The following is an 18,007-nucleotide window of genomic DNA, read 5'->3' on the forward strand; positions in this document are numbered from 1 at the left end:
TGAACGGCCGCTGATTTAATGAGTGCCCTCCGGTGGCGTTTCTGCGGCAATGCAGCTACAATACATCCAGCCGTTTGAAATGAACAGCCGCCGATTTAATTAGTGCCCTACGGTCGCGTTTTTGCGGCAATGCAGCTACCATTGGAAATATATCCAGCCGTTCGAAATGAACCGCCGCCGATTTAATGAGTGCCCTCCAGTGGCGTTCTTGCGGCAATTTAGCTACCATTGGAAATACATCGAGCTGTTCGAAATGAACAGCCCCCGATTTAATGAGTGCCCTCCGGTGGCGTTCATGCGGCAATGCACTTACCATTGGAAATACATCGAGCCGTTGGAAATGAACGGCCGCCGATTTAATGAGTGCCCACCGGTGGCGTTTTTGCGGCAATTAAGTCACCAATGGAAATACGTCAAGCTGTTCGAAATGAACAGCTGCCGATTTAATGAGTTCCCTCCGGTGGCGTTTTTGCGGCAATGCAGCTACCATTGGAAATAAATCCAGCCGTTGAAAATGAACGGAAGCCGATTTAATGACTGTCTCCGGTGGCGTTTTTGCGGCAATGCAGCTACCATTGGAAATACAATGAGCCGTTGGATATGAACAGCCACCGATTTAATGAGTGCCCTCCGGTGGCGTTTTTGGGGCAATGCAACTACCATTGGAAATACTTCGTGCCGTTGGAAATGAACGGCCGCCGAATAAATGAGTGCCCTCGGTGGCGTTTTTGAGGAAATGCAGCTACCAATGGAAATACAATGAGCTGTTGGAAATGAACGTCCGCCGATTTAATGAAATCCCTCCGGTGGCGTTTTTGGGGCAATGAAGCCACCATTGGAAATACGTCAAGCTGTTCGAAATGAACAGCCGCCGATTTAATGAGTGCCCTCCGGTGGCATTCTTGCAGCAATGCACTTAGCATTGGAAATACATCGAGCCGTTGGAAATGAATAGCCGCCGATTTAATGAGATCCCTCCGGTCGCTTTTTGCGGCAATGCAACTACCATTGGAAATACATCAAGCTGTTGGAAATGAACGGCAGCCGATTTAATGAATGTCTCCGCTTGCGTTTTTGCAGCAATGCAGCTACCATTGGAAATACAATGAATCATTGGAAATGAACGGTCACCAATTTAATGAGTTCCCTCCAGTAGCGTTTTTGGGGCAATGCAGCACCCATTGGAACTACATCAAGCCGTTGGAAATGAACGGCAGCCGATTTAATGAGGGTCTCCGGTTGCTTTTTTGCAGCAATGCAGCTACCATTGGAAATACAATGAGCAGTTGGAAATGAACGGCCGCCTATTTAATGAATGCCCTCGATGGCGTTTTTGCAGCAAGGCAGCTACCATTGGAAATACATCCGCCCATTGGAAATGAACAGCCGCCGATTTAATGAGTACCCTCCGGTGGCGTTTTTGCAGCAATGCAGCTACCATTGGAAATACATCAAGCCGTTCGAAATGAACAGCCGCAGATTTAATGAGCGCCCAGGTGGCGTTTTTGCGGCAATGCAACTACCATTGGAACTACATCCAGCCGTTGGAAATGAACGGCCGCCGATTAAAAGGTGTGCCCTCCAGTGGCATTTTTGCGGCAATGCAGCTACCGTTGGAAATACATCCTGCCATTCGAAATGAACGGCCGCTGATTTAATGAGTGCCCTCCGGTGGCGTTTTTGCGGCAATGCAGCTACAATACATCCAGCTGTTCGAAATGAACAGCCGCCGATTTAATGAGTGCCCTCCGGTGGCATTCTTGCAGCAATGCACTTAGCATTGGAAATACATCGAGCCGTTGGAAATGAACGGCCGCCGATTTAATGAGATCCCTCCGGTCGCTTTTTGCGGCAATGCAACTACCATTGGAAATAGAATAGAATAGAATAGAACATACCTTTATTGTCATTGCTACAAATGGGCTAACAAATACATCAAGCTGTTGGAAATGAACAGCAGCCGATTTAATGAGTGTCTCCGGTTGCGTTTTTGCAGCAATGCAGCTACCATTGGAAATACAATGAGTCATTGGAAATGAACGGTCGCCAATTTAACGAGTTCCCTCCAGTGGCGTTTTTGGGGCAATGCAGCACCCATTGGAACTACATCGAGCCGTTGGAAATGAACGGCAGCCGATTTAATGAGTGTCTCCGGTTGCGTGTTTGCAGCAATGCAGCTACCATTGGAAATCCAATGAGAAGTTGGAAATGAACGGCCGCCTATTTAATGAATGCCCTCGATGGCGTTTTTGCAGCAAGGCAGCTACCATTGGAAATACATCCGCCCATTGGAAATGAACAGCCGCCGATTTAATGAGTACCCTCCGGTGGCGTTTTTGCAGCAATGCAGCTACCATTGGAAATACATCAAGCCGTTCGAAATGAACAGCGCCCAGTTGGCGTTTTTGCGGCAATGCAACTACCATTGGAAATACATCCAGCCGTTGGAAATGAACGGCCGCCGATTAAAAGGTGTGCCCTCCAGTGGCATTTTTGCGGCAATGCAGCTACCGTTGGAAATACATCCAGCCATTCGAAATGAACGGCCGCTGATTTAATGAGTGCCCTCCGGTGGCGTTTTTGCGGCAATGCAGCTACAATACATCCAGCCGTTTGAAATGAACAGCCGCCGATTTAATTAGTGCCCTACGGTCGCGTTTTTGCGGCAATGCAGCTACCATTGGAAATATATCCAGCCGTTCGAAATGAACCGCCGCCGATTTAATGAGTGCCCTCCAGTGGCGTTCTTGCGGCAATTTAGCTACCATTGGAAATACATCGAGCTGTTCGAAATGAACAGCCCCCGATTTAATGAGTGCCCTCCGGTGGCGTTCATGCGGCAATGCACTTACCATTGGAAATACATCGAGCCGTTGGAAATGAACGGCCGCCGATTTAATGAGTGCCCACCGGTGGCGTTTTTGCGGCAATTAAGTCACCAATGGAAATACGTCAAGCTGTTCGAAATGAACAGCTGCCGATTTAATGAGTTCCCTCCGGTGGCGTTTTTGCGGCAATGCAGCTACCATTGGAAATAAATCCAGCCGTTGAAAATGAACGGAAGCCGATTTAATGACTGTCTCCGGTGGCGTTTTTGCGGCAATGCAGCTACCATTGGAAATACAATGAGCCGTTGGATATGAACAGCCACCGATTTAATGAGTGCCCTCCGGTGGCGTTTTTGGGGCAATGCAACTACCATTGGAAATACTTCGTGCCGTTGGAAATGAACGGCCGCCGAATAAATGAGTGCCCTCGGTGGCGTTTTTGAGGAAATGCAGCTACCAATGGAAATACAATGAGCTGTTGGAAATGAACGTCCGCCGATTTAATGAAATCCCTCCGGTAGCGTTTTTCGGGCTATGAAGCCACCATTGGAAATACGTCAAGCTGTTCGAACAGAACAGCTGCCGATTTAATGAGTTCCCTCCGGTGGCGTTTTTGTGGCAATGCAGCTTCCATTGGAAATACATCAAGCCGTTGGAAATGAAAAGCACCGATTGAATGAGACCCCCCGGTGGCGTTTTTGCGGCAATGCAGCTACCTTTGGAACTGCATTGAGCTGTTGGAAATGAACGCCCACCAATTTAATGAGTGCCCTCCGGTGACGTTCTTGCGGCAATGCAGCTACCATTGGAAATACATCCAGCCATTCGAAATGAACGGCCGCCTATTTAATGAGTGCTCTCCGGTGGCGTTTTTTGGCAATACAGCTACCATTGGAAATACATCCAATCTTTCGAAATGAAAGCCCGCCCATTTAATGTATGCCCTCCGGTGGCGTTTTCGCCTGCTTTCCGAGATCGGCCATTGTTGACGCTGGCAAACATGGCGGCGCTACTTCATAGAGCGACCAAAAGCCGGGGAAACTAAGTCCGGCGAAATGACAACTTGAGACTCAGAGGGCGATCTGGTGAGGCGATCAGCGGACGGTGCCGTAAGAGAAGCGTGAAGTTTTCAAGATGCCGAGCAGAGATAAAGAACTCGAGGAAATTAAAAAGTCACTCGGCTTTTTAATGGATAAAATGGATATAGTCACTAAACAACAAGACACAATCTTAAGTTTAATGGCTGAAATCAAAGACCTAAAAAACGAAAACTTGGAGAAAGACAAGAGGATTATTGCGCTTGAAGGACGCGTAGCAGATCTGGAACAGTACACCAGGATAGATGACATTATTATCACCGGTCTGGACATTAAACCTCGGACTTATGCCAAGGCTGTGGCAAATAAAAATATTGCAACGGATGCTGATGAAGACTCTGCTGAGCAACAGGTCATTGCTTTTATGAGCAAAAAAGGCATATCCATCAATGCTGAGGACATAGAAGCATGCCACCAATTAACAAGAGGTGAGAACCGACCTAAGGCGACCATCATGAGATTTATCAACAGAAAACGGAAACATGAAATCCTTAAGCAAGGAAAAAAACTAAAAGGGACTAATGTTTATTTAAATGAACACTTAAGCAAAAAAACTCTGACATTGCAAGACAGGCTCGATTTTTGAGGAAAACGAACAAAATACAAGGAACTTGGACTTCAAACTGCAGAGTATACATAAAGTTAAACGGCAATCCAGAAGAAGCAAAAATACTTTGGGTCTGAGAAATGCAGGAGCTGGACAGATTTGCCTGAAGTGTAACAATGGCATCCTGGACTGACAATATGGTCACCTTTATTACAGATCACAATAAAAAAATCCATCATAATATATTAGGCCATGATTTACCGGAACTGAGCATTGTTGATCACACTGACTCCAATAATTCAAGATTAGATGACTTCGATCCTGACCACAAATTCCTATCAGCTAGCTCAGACAATTGCAAATATTATACTGGAAATGAATACAATACTTTTGTTAAATCTGAAGGCAAATTCTCAATAATACACTTTAACAGTAGAAGTATGTACACAAATTTTGATGACATCACTGAATACTTACAACAATTTGAGAACCCGTTTAGTGTTATTGCAGTTTCAGAAACGTGGTTCAGTGAGGAAAGGGGTGTACATTTTGAATTAAACAACTATAATCTGAACTATGTAAATAGAACAAACAAAATAGGAGGTGGAGTAGCTATATATGTGCACAAAAGATTAAAATCGAAAATATCACAAAACATGTCATTTGTCATTGACTATTTATTTGAATGTATTACAATAGAAATTATAAATGAAAAAAGGAAAATATTATAGTCAGTTGTGTGTATAGATCACCGGGCTCAAATCTGGAAACCTTCACAAACTGGGCTGAAAAAACATATTCAACAATAAGCGCCAAAACACTATTCATTTGTGGAGATTTCAACATCGATCTAATGAATCCAAACAAACATAAAAATATTGATGACTATATTAATATGATGTACAGTATGAGTTTGTACCCAACTATATTAAGGCCTAGTAGATTTACTTCACACAGTGCAACACTCATTGACAATATTTTTACAAATAATATGGAATTTACAAACGTCAGCGGGTTACTGGTTTGTGATATTTCTGATCACCTACCAGTATTTACAGTGTATGATGAAAAGGTTACTAGACAAGAATCAATTAAGGATATGTTTACAAACAAGTTAGAACTGAAGAGACTATTATATCACTCTATGATGACTAGTTAAACAAAACTGGAATGCTATATATGGTACAGATGATGTGGATCGTGCGTTTGACATTTTTTTGGAAATATTCACCAGCAAGTATAACAAAAATTGCCCAATGAGACAAACTAATATTAAGAATAAATCTGTAAACCATCCATGGATAACTAAGGGTTTACATAATGCTTGTAAGAAAAAAAACAACTTATATAGAAAATGTATTAAACTAAGAACTGAGGTAGCCGAATCCCGATATAAAACGTATAAAAACAAATTGACAGGAATATTAAGAGCAAGCAAGAAATTATACTATACCAATTTATTACATCATAACAAAAGTTATATCAAAGGTATTTGGGATATATTAAATAGTATAATAAAAGGAAAGAATGTAAGCAATGCATATCCGAACTATTTTATTGATAAGAACAGTGAAAATTATAATTTAAATCAAGTCGTGGAGAATTTCAATAGTTATTTTGTAAATGTTGGACCAGAGCTCGCTGCAAATATCCCAGAGTGCAGTGGTAAACAATTTGAGTCACTGATAAACATGAACTCCAAGACCATGTTTTTATCTGGGGTTACGGAATCAGAAATCTTAGACTGTAAAAACAAAACGTCTATGGATTGTTTTGACATCGATATGGTACTAATTAAGCAAATTACAAATAGCATTGTGAAACCATTGACCTACATCTGTAATCTATCATTTCTAACAGGCAAATTTCCAAATCAAATGAAACTAGCAAAAGTTATACCAATATACAAAAATGGGAACAAGCACATTTTTAGACCGGTACTCTGCTTCCTCAGTTCTCTAAAATATTAGAGAGACTTTACAATAATAGACTAGAACAATCTGTAGATAAACATAAATTGATTAATGAAAGTCAATATGGTTTTATAGCAAACAGATCAGCAACAATGGCAATTATTGATGCAGTAGAAGAAATCACCCATAGTATAGAAAAGAAGAGATACGCAGTCGGGGTATTTATTGATTTAAAAAAAGCATTTGATACAATTAATCATAATATACTATTAAAAAAAACTGGAAAGATATGGCATCAGGGGAGTGGCTTTGCAATGGATTCAAAGTTATTTGACGGGGAGGAAGCAATATGTAAAAATGGGAGAGTTTTCATCTGAATATTTGGACATCTGTTGTGGAGTACCACAGGGTTCTATCCTGGGACCAAAGCTATTTAATTTATATATTAACGATATTTTTAATGTTTCAAAACTGTTGAAAATAGTAATATTTGCAGACGACACTAACATTTTCTATTCAAATGATAACTATATTGATTTGGTAACCTGTATTAATCGTGAACTAATTAACATAAAAGTATGGATGGATATAAATAAATTATCTTTAAATTTAAATAAAACCAAAGTAATATTATTTGGTAATCGTAAGGCAAACCAAGATTTAGAAGTAAAAATGGATGGTGTCGCAATAGACATTGTATCAGAAATTAAGTTTTTAGGCGTCATAATAGACAATAAATTAAGTTGGAAATCACACATCAGACACATACAAACTAAGGTATCTAAAAGCATTTCAATAATTAATAAAACCAAATTCCTTATAAATTATAATGGATTGTATTTATTATATTGTTCTCTCGTTCTGCCATATTTAACATATTGTGCTGAAGTCTGGGGCAATAATTACAAAAGTTCACTACAGCCCCTTTTTATCCTTCAAAAACGTGCAATAAGAACCATACACAGGGTAGGATATCGGGATCATACCAATATTTTATTCATGCAGTCCAAATTATTGAAATTGGATGATTTAATACAATTTTTCACTTCACAATTGTTATTTAAGGTCAACAAAAACATAGTGCCAGAAAACATACAAAAATTATTCACTCGGAAAGAAGGAAAATATAACTTGAGGGGCTGTAGTGAATTCAAAATCCCAAATGTGAGAACCACCAGGAAAAGTATGTGTGTGTCTGTGTGTGGAGTCAGACTTTGGAATAATTTGCAAAATGAGATCAAACAATGTCCAACTATCCATGTGTTCAAATTTAAATACAAAAATGCATTACTGGCGAAATACAGGGATGAATAAAATGGGATATGAGGGAAATTGGAAATACTGCATTTCAAACTATGGTTAACTTGTTGTTATTGTTGCTATTATTACATCAGAACTGTTATAAGTATTGTGTTTATTTTTATTGTTATTATCACTGGTGCCGCAGTAACATTATGCGCATTGTAAATTTGAGAGATGGGTATTGCGAAGATTAGTGTATAAAATATGTGATTATTGTAATTATTATAATTATTCATATCTGACCTATGTAATAAGTATATCCATGAGATTTTGTTGTATTGGACACAAGAGGAGCTATCTATAAAATGTATTTAATAGGGAAGATGAAGGGGTAGGAAAAATAAGCATCTGCTGCTTCTGACTACCCCTTTTCGAACATGTTATGTGACATTATTTTGTTGTTGACTCATTGTTTTTGTCCTGTTTTTATTTTTATGTTCGAAATAAAAGTTTTCATTCATTCATTCATTCAAATGCAGCTACAATTGGAAATAGATCCAGCCGTTCGAAATGAACGGCCGCCGATTTAATGAGTGCCTTCCGGTGGCGTTTTTGCGGCAATGCAGCTACCATTGGAAATAGATCCAGCCATTCAAAATTAATGGCAGCTGTCTTAAAGAGGGCCTTCCGGTGATGTTGTTGGGGAAATGCAGCTAGCATTGAAAATACATTGAGCCGTTGGAAATGAACGGCCGCTATTTAATGAGCTCCCTCCGGTGGCGTTTTCGCAGCAATGCAGCTACCATTGGAAATACATCCAGCCATTCGAAATGAACGGCAACCGATTTAATGTGTCCCCTCAGTTGGCGTTTTTGTGGCAATGCATCTACCATTGGAAAGACATTGAGGCGTTGGAAATTAACGGCCACCGATTTAATGAGTGCCCTCCGGTGGCATTTTTGCGGCAATGCAGCTACCATTGGAAATACATCCAGCCGTTGGAAATGAACAGCCGCCGATTTAATGAGTGCCCTCCGGTGGCATTTTTGCGGTGTTGTGGAAAATAGACTTGCATTTGTAGAATAGAGTTGCATACATTTAGAAATGTAGAAAGACTTGCTTACATTGCTTACAGTAGTGAGGGAATGTTGACATCATTCGAGAAGATCCTTGGCAAGACAGTTGAGTTTCCCTAAAAGGGCATGAGACCTGCAAGGCCCTTCTTCAAGGACTCTCTGAGCAAACTGAGGCGAACAACATGTCCTAATAAGGGTACGACAGCATCTTCCTTGTTGATTACTGAGGACTAGGGCCGCTTATGGGTTGTACTCAAACTGAAGCTATAAAAGCATTGTTATGTCTGGAGTTCTCTGAGTTCTTTTGGGATGACGAAATAAAAGGCTCCCCCTCATGGCTGCTTTCCGATGTACTTAATTCAATCACGAAAGAAGACTTAAAAGATTATCGAACCTACATTTTCTCCTACAGCGGCAATGAAGCTAGCATTGGTAATACATCCAGCCGTTCGAAATGAACGGCTGCCGATTTAACGAATGCCCTCCGGTGGCGTTTTTGCGGCAATGCAGCTACCATTGGAAATACATCCAGCCGTTCGAAATGAATGGCCGCTGACTTAAAGAGTGCCCTCCAGTGGCGTTGTTGGGGCAATGCAGCTACCATTGAAAATACATTGAGCCGTTGGAAATGAACGGCCACCGATTTAATGAGTTCCCTCCGGTGGCGTTTTTGCGGCAATGCAGCTACCCATCGGAAATACATTGAATTGTTGGAAATGAACGCCTGCCAATTCAATGAGTGCCCTCCGGTGGCGTTTTTGCGGCAATTCAGCCAGCATTGGAAATACATTGAGCCATTCAAAATGAAGGGCCGCCGATTTAATGAGTGCCCCCCGGTGGCGTTTTAGCGGCAATGCAGCTACCATTGGAAATACATCGAACCTTTGGAAATGAAAGGCGGCCGATTTAATGAGTGCCCTCTGGTGGCGTTTTTGCGGCAATGCAGCTACCATTGGAAAAACATTGACCCGTTGAAAATGAACGGCCGCCAATTTAATGAATGCCCTCGGTGGCGTTTTTGCGGGAATGCAGCTAACATTGGAAATACATTCAGCCGTTGGAAATGAAGGCCCACCGATTTAATGAGAACCCTCCGGTGGCGTTTTTGCGGCAATGCAGCTACCATTGAAAATACATCCAGCCGTTCGAAATGAACGGCTGCCGATTTAATGAATGCCCTTCGGTGGCGTTTTTGCCGCAATGCATCTACCATTGGAAATACATCCAGCTGTTCGAAATGAATGGCCGCTGACTTAAAGAGTGCCCTCCGGTGGCGTTGTTGGGGCAATGCAGCTACCATTGGAAATACATCCAGCCGTTCGAAATGAATGGCCGCTGACTTAAAGAGTGCCCTCCAGTGGCGTTGTTGGGGCAATGCAGCTACCATTGAAAATACATTGAGCCGTTGGAAATGAACGGCCGCCAATTTAATGAGTTCCCTCCGGTGGCGTTTTTGCGGCAATGCTGCTACGATTGGGAATACATTGAATTGTTGGAAATGAACGCCTGCCAATTCAATGAGTGTCCTCGGTGGCGTTTTTGCAGCAATTCAGCCACCATTGGAAATACATCCAGCCATTCAAAATGAACGGCCGCCAATTTAATGAGTGCCCCTCGGTGGCATTTTTTTGCGGCAATGCAGCTACCGTTGGAAACACATTGAGCCGTTGGAAATGAACGGCTGCCAATTTAGAAATGCCCTTGGTGGCGTTTTTGCGGCAATGCAGCTAACATTGGAAATACATTCAGCCGTTGGAAATGAACGGCCACCGATTTATGAGTGCCCTCCGGTGGCGTTTTTGCGGCAATGCAGCTAGCATTGGAAATCCATCCAGCCGTTCGAAATGAACGGCCGCCGATTTAATGAGAACCCTCCGGTGGCGTTTTTGCGGCAATGCAGCTACCATTGAAAATACATCCAGCCGTTCGAAATGAATGGCATCTGACTTAAAGAGTGCCCTCCGGTGGCGTTTTTGCGGCAATGCAGCTACAATTGGAAGTACATCCCGCCGTTCGAAATGAACAACCGCCGATTTAATGAGTGCCCTCCGGTGGCATTAAGTGGCAATGCAGCTACCAACTGAAATACCTCCAGCCGGCAGCCAATTGAATGAGAGCCCCTGGTTGCATTTTTGTGGCAATGCAGCTACCATTGGAAACACATTGAGCCGTTCGAAAAGAAAGGCGACCGATTTAATGAGTGCCCTCAGGTGGCGTCTTTGCGGCAATGCAGCTACCATGGAAATACATCCAGCCATTCGAAATGAACGGCCACCAATTTAATGAGTGCCCTCAGTTTGCGTTTTTTCGGCAATGCAGCTACCCTTGGAAATACATTGAGCCGTTGGAAATCAACGGCCACCGATTTAATGAGTGCCCTCCGGTGGCGTTTTTGCGGCAATGCAGCTACCATTGGAAGTACATCCCGCCGCTTGAAATGAACGCCGGCCGATTTAATGAGTGCCGTCCGGTGGCGTTTTTGCGGCAATAGAGCTACCATTGGAAGTACATCCCGCCGTTCGGAATGAACGGCAGCCAATTGAATGAGTGCCCCCTGGTGGCATTTTTGTGGCAATGCAGTTACCATTGGAAATACATTGAGCTGTTGGAAATGAACGCCCACCGATTTAATGATACTCTCTGGTGGCGTTTTTGCGGCAATGCAGCTACCATTGGAAATACATCCAGCCATTGGAAATGAACAACCTCCAATTTAATGAGTGCCCTCCGGTGGCATTTTGCGGCAATGCAGCTACCAACTGAAATACATCCAGCCGTTCGAAATGAACGGCAGCCAATTGAATGAGTGCCCCCCGGTGGCGTTTTTGTGGCAATGCAGCTACCATTGGAAATACATTGAGTCGTTGGAAATGACCGGCCGCCGATTTAATGAGTTCCCTCCGGTGGCGTTTTTGCGGCAATGCAGATACCATTGGAAATACATTGAATTGTTGGAAATGAACGCCTGCCTATTTAATGAGTGCCCTCAGTGGCGTTTTTGCGGCAATTCAGCCACCATTGGAAATACATCCAGCCATTCAAAATAAACGGCCGCCGATTTAATGAGTGCCCCCCGGTGGCGTTGTTGCGGCAATGCAGCTACCATTGGAAACACATTGAGCCGTTCGAAAAGAATGGCGATCGATTTAATGAGTGCCCTCAGGTGGCGTCTTTGCGGCAATGCAGCTACCATTGGAAATACATCCAGCCATTCGAAATGAACGGCCACCGATTTAATGAGTGCCCTCCGGTGAAGTTTTTGCGGCAATGCAGCTACCATTGGAAGTACATCCCGCCGCTTGAAATGAACGCCCGCCGATTTAATGAGTGCCCTCCGGTGGCGTTTTTGCGGCAATGCAGCTAGCACTGGAAGTACATCACGCCGTTCGAAATGAACAACCGCCGATTTAATGAGTGCCCTCCGGTGGCATTAAGCGCAATGCAGCTACCAATTGAAATACCTCCAGCCGTTCGAAATGAACGGCAGCCAATTGAATGAGAGCCTCCTGGTGGCATTTTTGTGGCAATGCAGCTACCATTGGAAATACATTGAGCCGTTGGAAATGAACGCCCACCGATTTAATGAGTGCTCTCTGGTGGCGTTTTTACGGCAATGCAGCTACCATTGGAAATACATCCAGCCATTGGAAATGAACAACCTCCAATTTAATGAGTGCCCTCCGGTGGCATTTTGCGGCAATGCAGCTACCAACTGAAATACATCCAGCCGTTCGAAATGAACGGCAGCCAATTGAATGAGTGCCCCCCGGTGGCGTTTTTGTGGCAATGCAGCTACCATTGGAAATACATTGAGTCGTTGGAAATGACCGGCCGCCGATTTAATGAGTTCCCGCCGGTGGCGTTTTTGCGGCAATGCAGATACCATTGGAAATACATTGAATTGTTGGAAATGAACGCCTGCCTATTTAATGAGTGCCCTCAGTGGCGTTTTTGCGGCAATTCAGCCACCATTGGAAATACATCCAGCCATTCAAAATAAACGGCCGCCGATTTAATGAGTGCCCCCCGGTGGCGTTGTTGCGGCAATGCAGCTACCATTGGAAACACATTGAGCCGTTCGAAAAGAATGGCGATCGATTTAATGAGTGCCCTCAGTTTGCGTTTTTGCGGCAATGCAGCTACCATTGGAAATACATTCAGCCGTTCGAAATTAATATAGCCGCTGACCTAAAGAGTGCCCTCCGGTGGCGTTGTTGGGGCAATGCTGCTACCATTGGAAATACATTGAGCCGTTGGAAATGAACGGCCACCGATTTAATGAGTGCCCTCCGGTGGCGTTTTTGCGGCAATGCAGCTACCATTGGAAGTACATCCCGCCGCTTGAAATGAACGCCCGCCGATTTAATGAGTGCCCTCTGGTGGCGTTTTTGCGGCAATGCAGCTACCATTGGAAGTACATCCCGCCGTTCGAAATGAACAACCGCCGATTTAATGAGTGCCCTCCGGTGGCATTATGCGGCAATGCAGCTACCAACTGAAATACCTCCAGCCGTTCGGAATGAACGGCAGCCAATTGAATGAGTGCCCCCTGGTGGCATTTTTGTGGCAATGCAGTTACCATTGGAAATACATTGAGCCGTTGGAAATGAACGCCCACCGATTTAATGACTCCTCTTTGGTGGCGTTTTTGCGGCAATGCAGCTACCATTGGAAATACATCCAGCCATTGGAAATGAACAACCTCCAATTTAACTAGTGCCCTCCGGTGGCATTTTGCGGCAATGCAGCTACCAACTGAAATACATCCAGCCGTTCGAAATGAACGGCAGCCAATTGAATGAGTGCCCCCCGGTGGCGTTTTTGTGGCAATGCAGCTACCATTGGAAATACATTGAGTCGTTGGAAATGACCGGCCGCCGATTTAATGAGTGCCCCCCGGTGGCGTTGTTGCGGCAATGCAGCTACCATTGGAAACACATTGAGCCGTTCGAAAAGAATGGCGATCGATTTAATGAGTGCCCTCAGTTTGCGTTTTTGCGGCAATGCAGCTACCATTGGAAATACATTGAGCCGTTGGAAATTAACGGCCACCGATTTAATGAGTGCCTTCCGGTGAAGTTTTTGCGGCAATGCAGCTACCATTGGAAGTACATCCCGCCGCTTGAAATGAACGCCCGCCGATTTAATGAGTGCCCTCCGGTGGCGTTTTTGCGGCAATGCAGCTAGCACTGGAAGTACATCACGCCGTTCGAAATGAACAACCGCCGATTTAATGAGTGCCCTCCGGTGGCATTAAGCGGCAATGCAGCTACCAACTGAAATACCTCCAGCCGTTCGAAATGAACGGCAGCCAATTGAATGAGAGCCCCCTGGTGGCATTTTTGTGGCAAAGCAGCTACCATTGGAAATACATTGAGCCGTTGGAAATGAACGCCCACCGATTTAATGAGTGCTCTCTGGTGGCGTTTTTGCGCTAATGCAGCTACCATTGGAAATACATTCAGCCGTTCGAAATGAACGGCTGCTGATTTAATGATTAATCTCCGGTGGTTTTTTTGCGGCAATGCAGCTACCATTGGAAATACATCCAGCCGCTCGAAATGAATATAGCCGCTGACCTAAAGAGTGCCCTTCGGTGGCGTTGTTGGGGCAATGCTGCTACCATTGGAAATACATTGAGCCGTTGGAAATGAACGGCCGCCAATTTAATAGATGCCCTCGGTGGCAGTTTTGCGGCAATGCAGCTAACATTGGAAATACATTGAGCCGTTGGAAATGAACGGCCGCCAATTTAATAGATGCCCTCGGTGGCGTTTTTGCGGCAATGCAGCTAACATTGGAAATACATTCAGCTTTTGGAAATGAATGCCCACCGATTTAATGAGTGCCCCCGGTGGCGTTTTTGCGGCAATGCAGCTACCATTGGAAATACATCCAGCCGTTTGAAATGAACGGCTGCCGATTTAATGAGTGCTCTCTGGTGGCGTTTTTGCGCTAATGCAGCTACCATTGGAAATACATTCAGCCGTTCGAAATGAACGGCTGCTGATTTAATGATTAATCTCCGGTGGTTTTTTTGCGGCAATGCAGCTACCATTGGAAATACATCCAGCCGCTCGAAATGAATATAGCCGCTGACCTAAAGAGTGCCCTCCGGTGGCGTTGTTGGGGCAATGCTGCTACCATTGGAAATACATTGAGCCGTTGGAAATGAACGGCCGCCAATTTAATAGATGCCCTCGGTGGCGTTTTTGCGGCAATGCAGCTAACATTGGAAATACATTCAGCTTTTGGAAATGAATGCCCACCGATTTAATGAGAACCCTCCGGTGGCGTTTTTGCGGCAATGCAGCTACCATTGGAAACACATCCAGCCATTCAAAATGAACTGCCGCCGATTTAATGAGTGACCCCGGTGGCGTTTTTGCGGCAATGCAGCTACCATTGGAAATACATCCAGCCGTTTGAAATGAACGGCTGCCGATTTAATAGTGCCTCCGGTGGTGTTTTTGTTGCAATGCAGCTACCATTGGAAATACATCCAGCCGTTTGAAACCGAACAGCCGCCTATTTAATGAGTGCCCTCCGATGGCGTTTTTGCGGCAATGCAGCTGCCATTGAAAATACATTGAGCCGTAAGAAATGAACGTCTGCCGACTTATGAGCTCCCTCAGGTGGCGTTTTTGCGGCAATGTAGCTACCATCTGAAATACATCCAGCCATTCGAAATGAACGTCTACCGATTTAATGAGTTCCCTCAGTTGGCGTTTTTGGGGCAATGCAGCTACCATTGGAAATACATTGAGCCGTTGGAAATGAACGCCCACCGATTTAATGAGTGCTCTCTGGTGGCATTTTGCGGCAATGCAGATACCATTGGAAATACATTGAATTGTTGGAAATGAACGCATGCCTATTTAATGAGTGCCCTCGGTGGCGTTTTTGCGGCAATGCAGTTACCATTGGAAATACATCCAGCCATTCGAAATGAACGGCCGCCAATTTAATGAGTGCCCTCAGTTTGCGTTTTTGCGGCAATGCAGCTACCATTGGAAATACATTGAGCCGTTGGAAATTAACGGCCACCGATTTAATGAGTGCCCTCCGGTGAAGTTTTTGCGGCAATGCAGCTACCATTGGAAGTACATCCCGCCGCTTGAAATGAACGCCTGCCGATTTAATGAGTGCCCTCCGGTGGTGTTTTTGCGGCAATGCAGCTACCATTGGAAGTACATCCCGCCGTTCGAAATGAACAACCGCCGATTTAATGAGTGCCCTCCGGTGGCATTAAGCGGCAATGCAGCTACCAACTGAAATACCTCCAACCGTTCGAAATGAACGGCAGCCATATGAATGAGAGCCCCCTGGTGGCATTTTTGTGGCAATGCAGCTACCATTGGAAATACATTGAGCTGTTGGAAATGAACGCCCACCGATTTAATGAGTGCTCTCTGGTGGCGTTTTTGCGCTAATGCAGCTACCATTGGAAATACATTCAGCCGTTCGAAATGAACGGCTGCCGATTTAATGATTAATCTCCGGTGGTGTTTTTGCGGCAATGCAGCTACCATTGGAAATACATCCAGCCGCTCGAAATGAATAGCCGCTGACCTAAAGAGTGCCCTCCGGTGGCGTTTTTGCGGCAATGTAGCTACCATCTGAAATACATCCAGCCATTCGAAACGAACGTCTACCGATTTAATGAGTTCCCTCAGTTGGCGTTTTTGGGGCAATGCAGCTACCATTGGAAATACATTGAGCCGTTGGAAATGAACGGCCACCGATTTAATGAGTGCCCTCCAGTGGCGTTTTTGCGGCAATGCAGCTACCATTGGAAGTACATCCCGCCGCTTGAAATGAACGCCCGCCGATTTAATGAGTGCCCTCTGGTGGCGTTTTTGCGGCAATGCAGCTACCATTGGAAGTACATCCCGCCGTTCGAAATGAACAACCGCCGATTTAATGAGTGCCCTCCGGTGGCATTATGCGGCAATGCAGCTACCAACTGAAATACCTCCAGCCGTTCGGAATGAACGGCAGCCAATTGAATGAGTGCCCCCTGGTGGCATTTTTGTGGCAATGCAGTTACCATTGGAAATACATTGAGCCGTTGGAAATGAACGCCCACCGATTTAATGACTGCTCTCTGGTGGCGTTTTTGCGGCAATGCAGCTACCATTGGAAATACATCCAGCCATTGGAAATGAACAACCTCCAATTTAATGAGTGCCCTCCGGTGGCATTTTGCGGCAATGCAGCTACCAACTGAAATACATCCAGCCGTTCGAAATGAACGGCAGCCAATTGAATGAGTGCCCCCCGGTGGCGTTTTTGTGGCAATGCAGCTACCATTGGAAATACATTGAATTGTTGGAAATGAACGCCTGCCTATTTAATGAGTGCCCTCAGTGGCGTTTTTGCGACAATTCAGCCACCATTGGAAATACATCCAGCCATTCAAAATAAACGGCCGCCGATTTAATGAGTGCCCCCCGGTGGCGTTGTTGCGGCAATGCAGCTACCATTGGAAACACATTGAGCCGTTCGAAAAGAATGGCGATCGATTTAATGAGTGCCCTCAGTTTGCGTTTTTGCGGCAATGCAGCTACCATTGGAAATACATTGAGCCGTTGGAAATTAACGGCCACCGATTTAATGAGTGCCTTCCGGTGAAGTTTTTGCGGCAATGCAGCTACCATTGGAAGTACATCCCGCCGCTTGAAATGAACGCCCGCCGATTTAATGAGTGCCTTCCGGTGGCGTTTTTGCGGCAATGCAGCTAGCACTGGAAGTACATCACGCCGTTCGAAATGAACAACCGCCGATTTAATGAGTGCCCTCCGGTGGCCATAAGCGGCAATGCAGCTACCAACTGAAATACCTCCAGCCGTTCGAAATGAACGCCAGCCAATTGAATGAGAGCCCCCTGGTGGCATTTTTGTGGCAAAGCAGCTACCATTGGAAATACATTGAGCCGTTGGAAATGAACGCCCAACGATTTAATGAGTGCTCTCTGGTGGCGTTTTTGCGCTAATGCAGCTACCATTGGAAATACATTCAGCCGTTCGAAATGAACGGCTGCTGATTTAATGATTAATCTCCGGTGGTTTTTTTGCGGCAATGCAGCTACCATTGGAAATACATCCAGCCGCTCGAAATGAATATAGCCGCTGACCTAAAGAGTGCCCTTCGGTGGCGTTGTTGGGGCAATGCTGCTACCATTGGAAATACATTGAGCCGTTGGAAATGAACGGCCGCCAATTTAATAGATGCCCTCGGTGGCGTTTTTGCGGCAATGCAGCTAACATTGGAAATACATTGAGCCGTTGGAAATGAACGGCCG

This window comes from Urocampus carinirostris, chromosome 10 (genome assembly GCF_059441175.1).
Source record: "Urocampus carinirostris isolate Australia breed hairy pipefish chromosome 10, RoL_Ucar_1.0, whole genome shotgun sequence".
NCBI lineage: Eukaryota > Metazoa > Chordata > Actinopteri > Syngnathiformes > Syngnathidae > Urocampus > Urocampus carinirostris.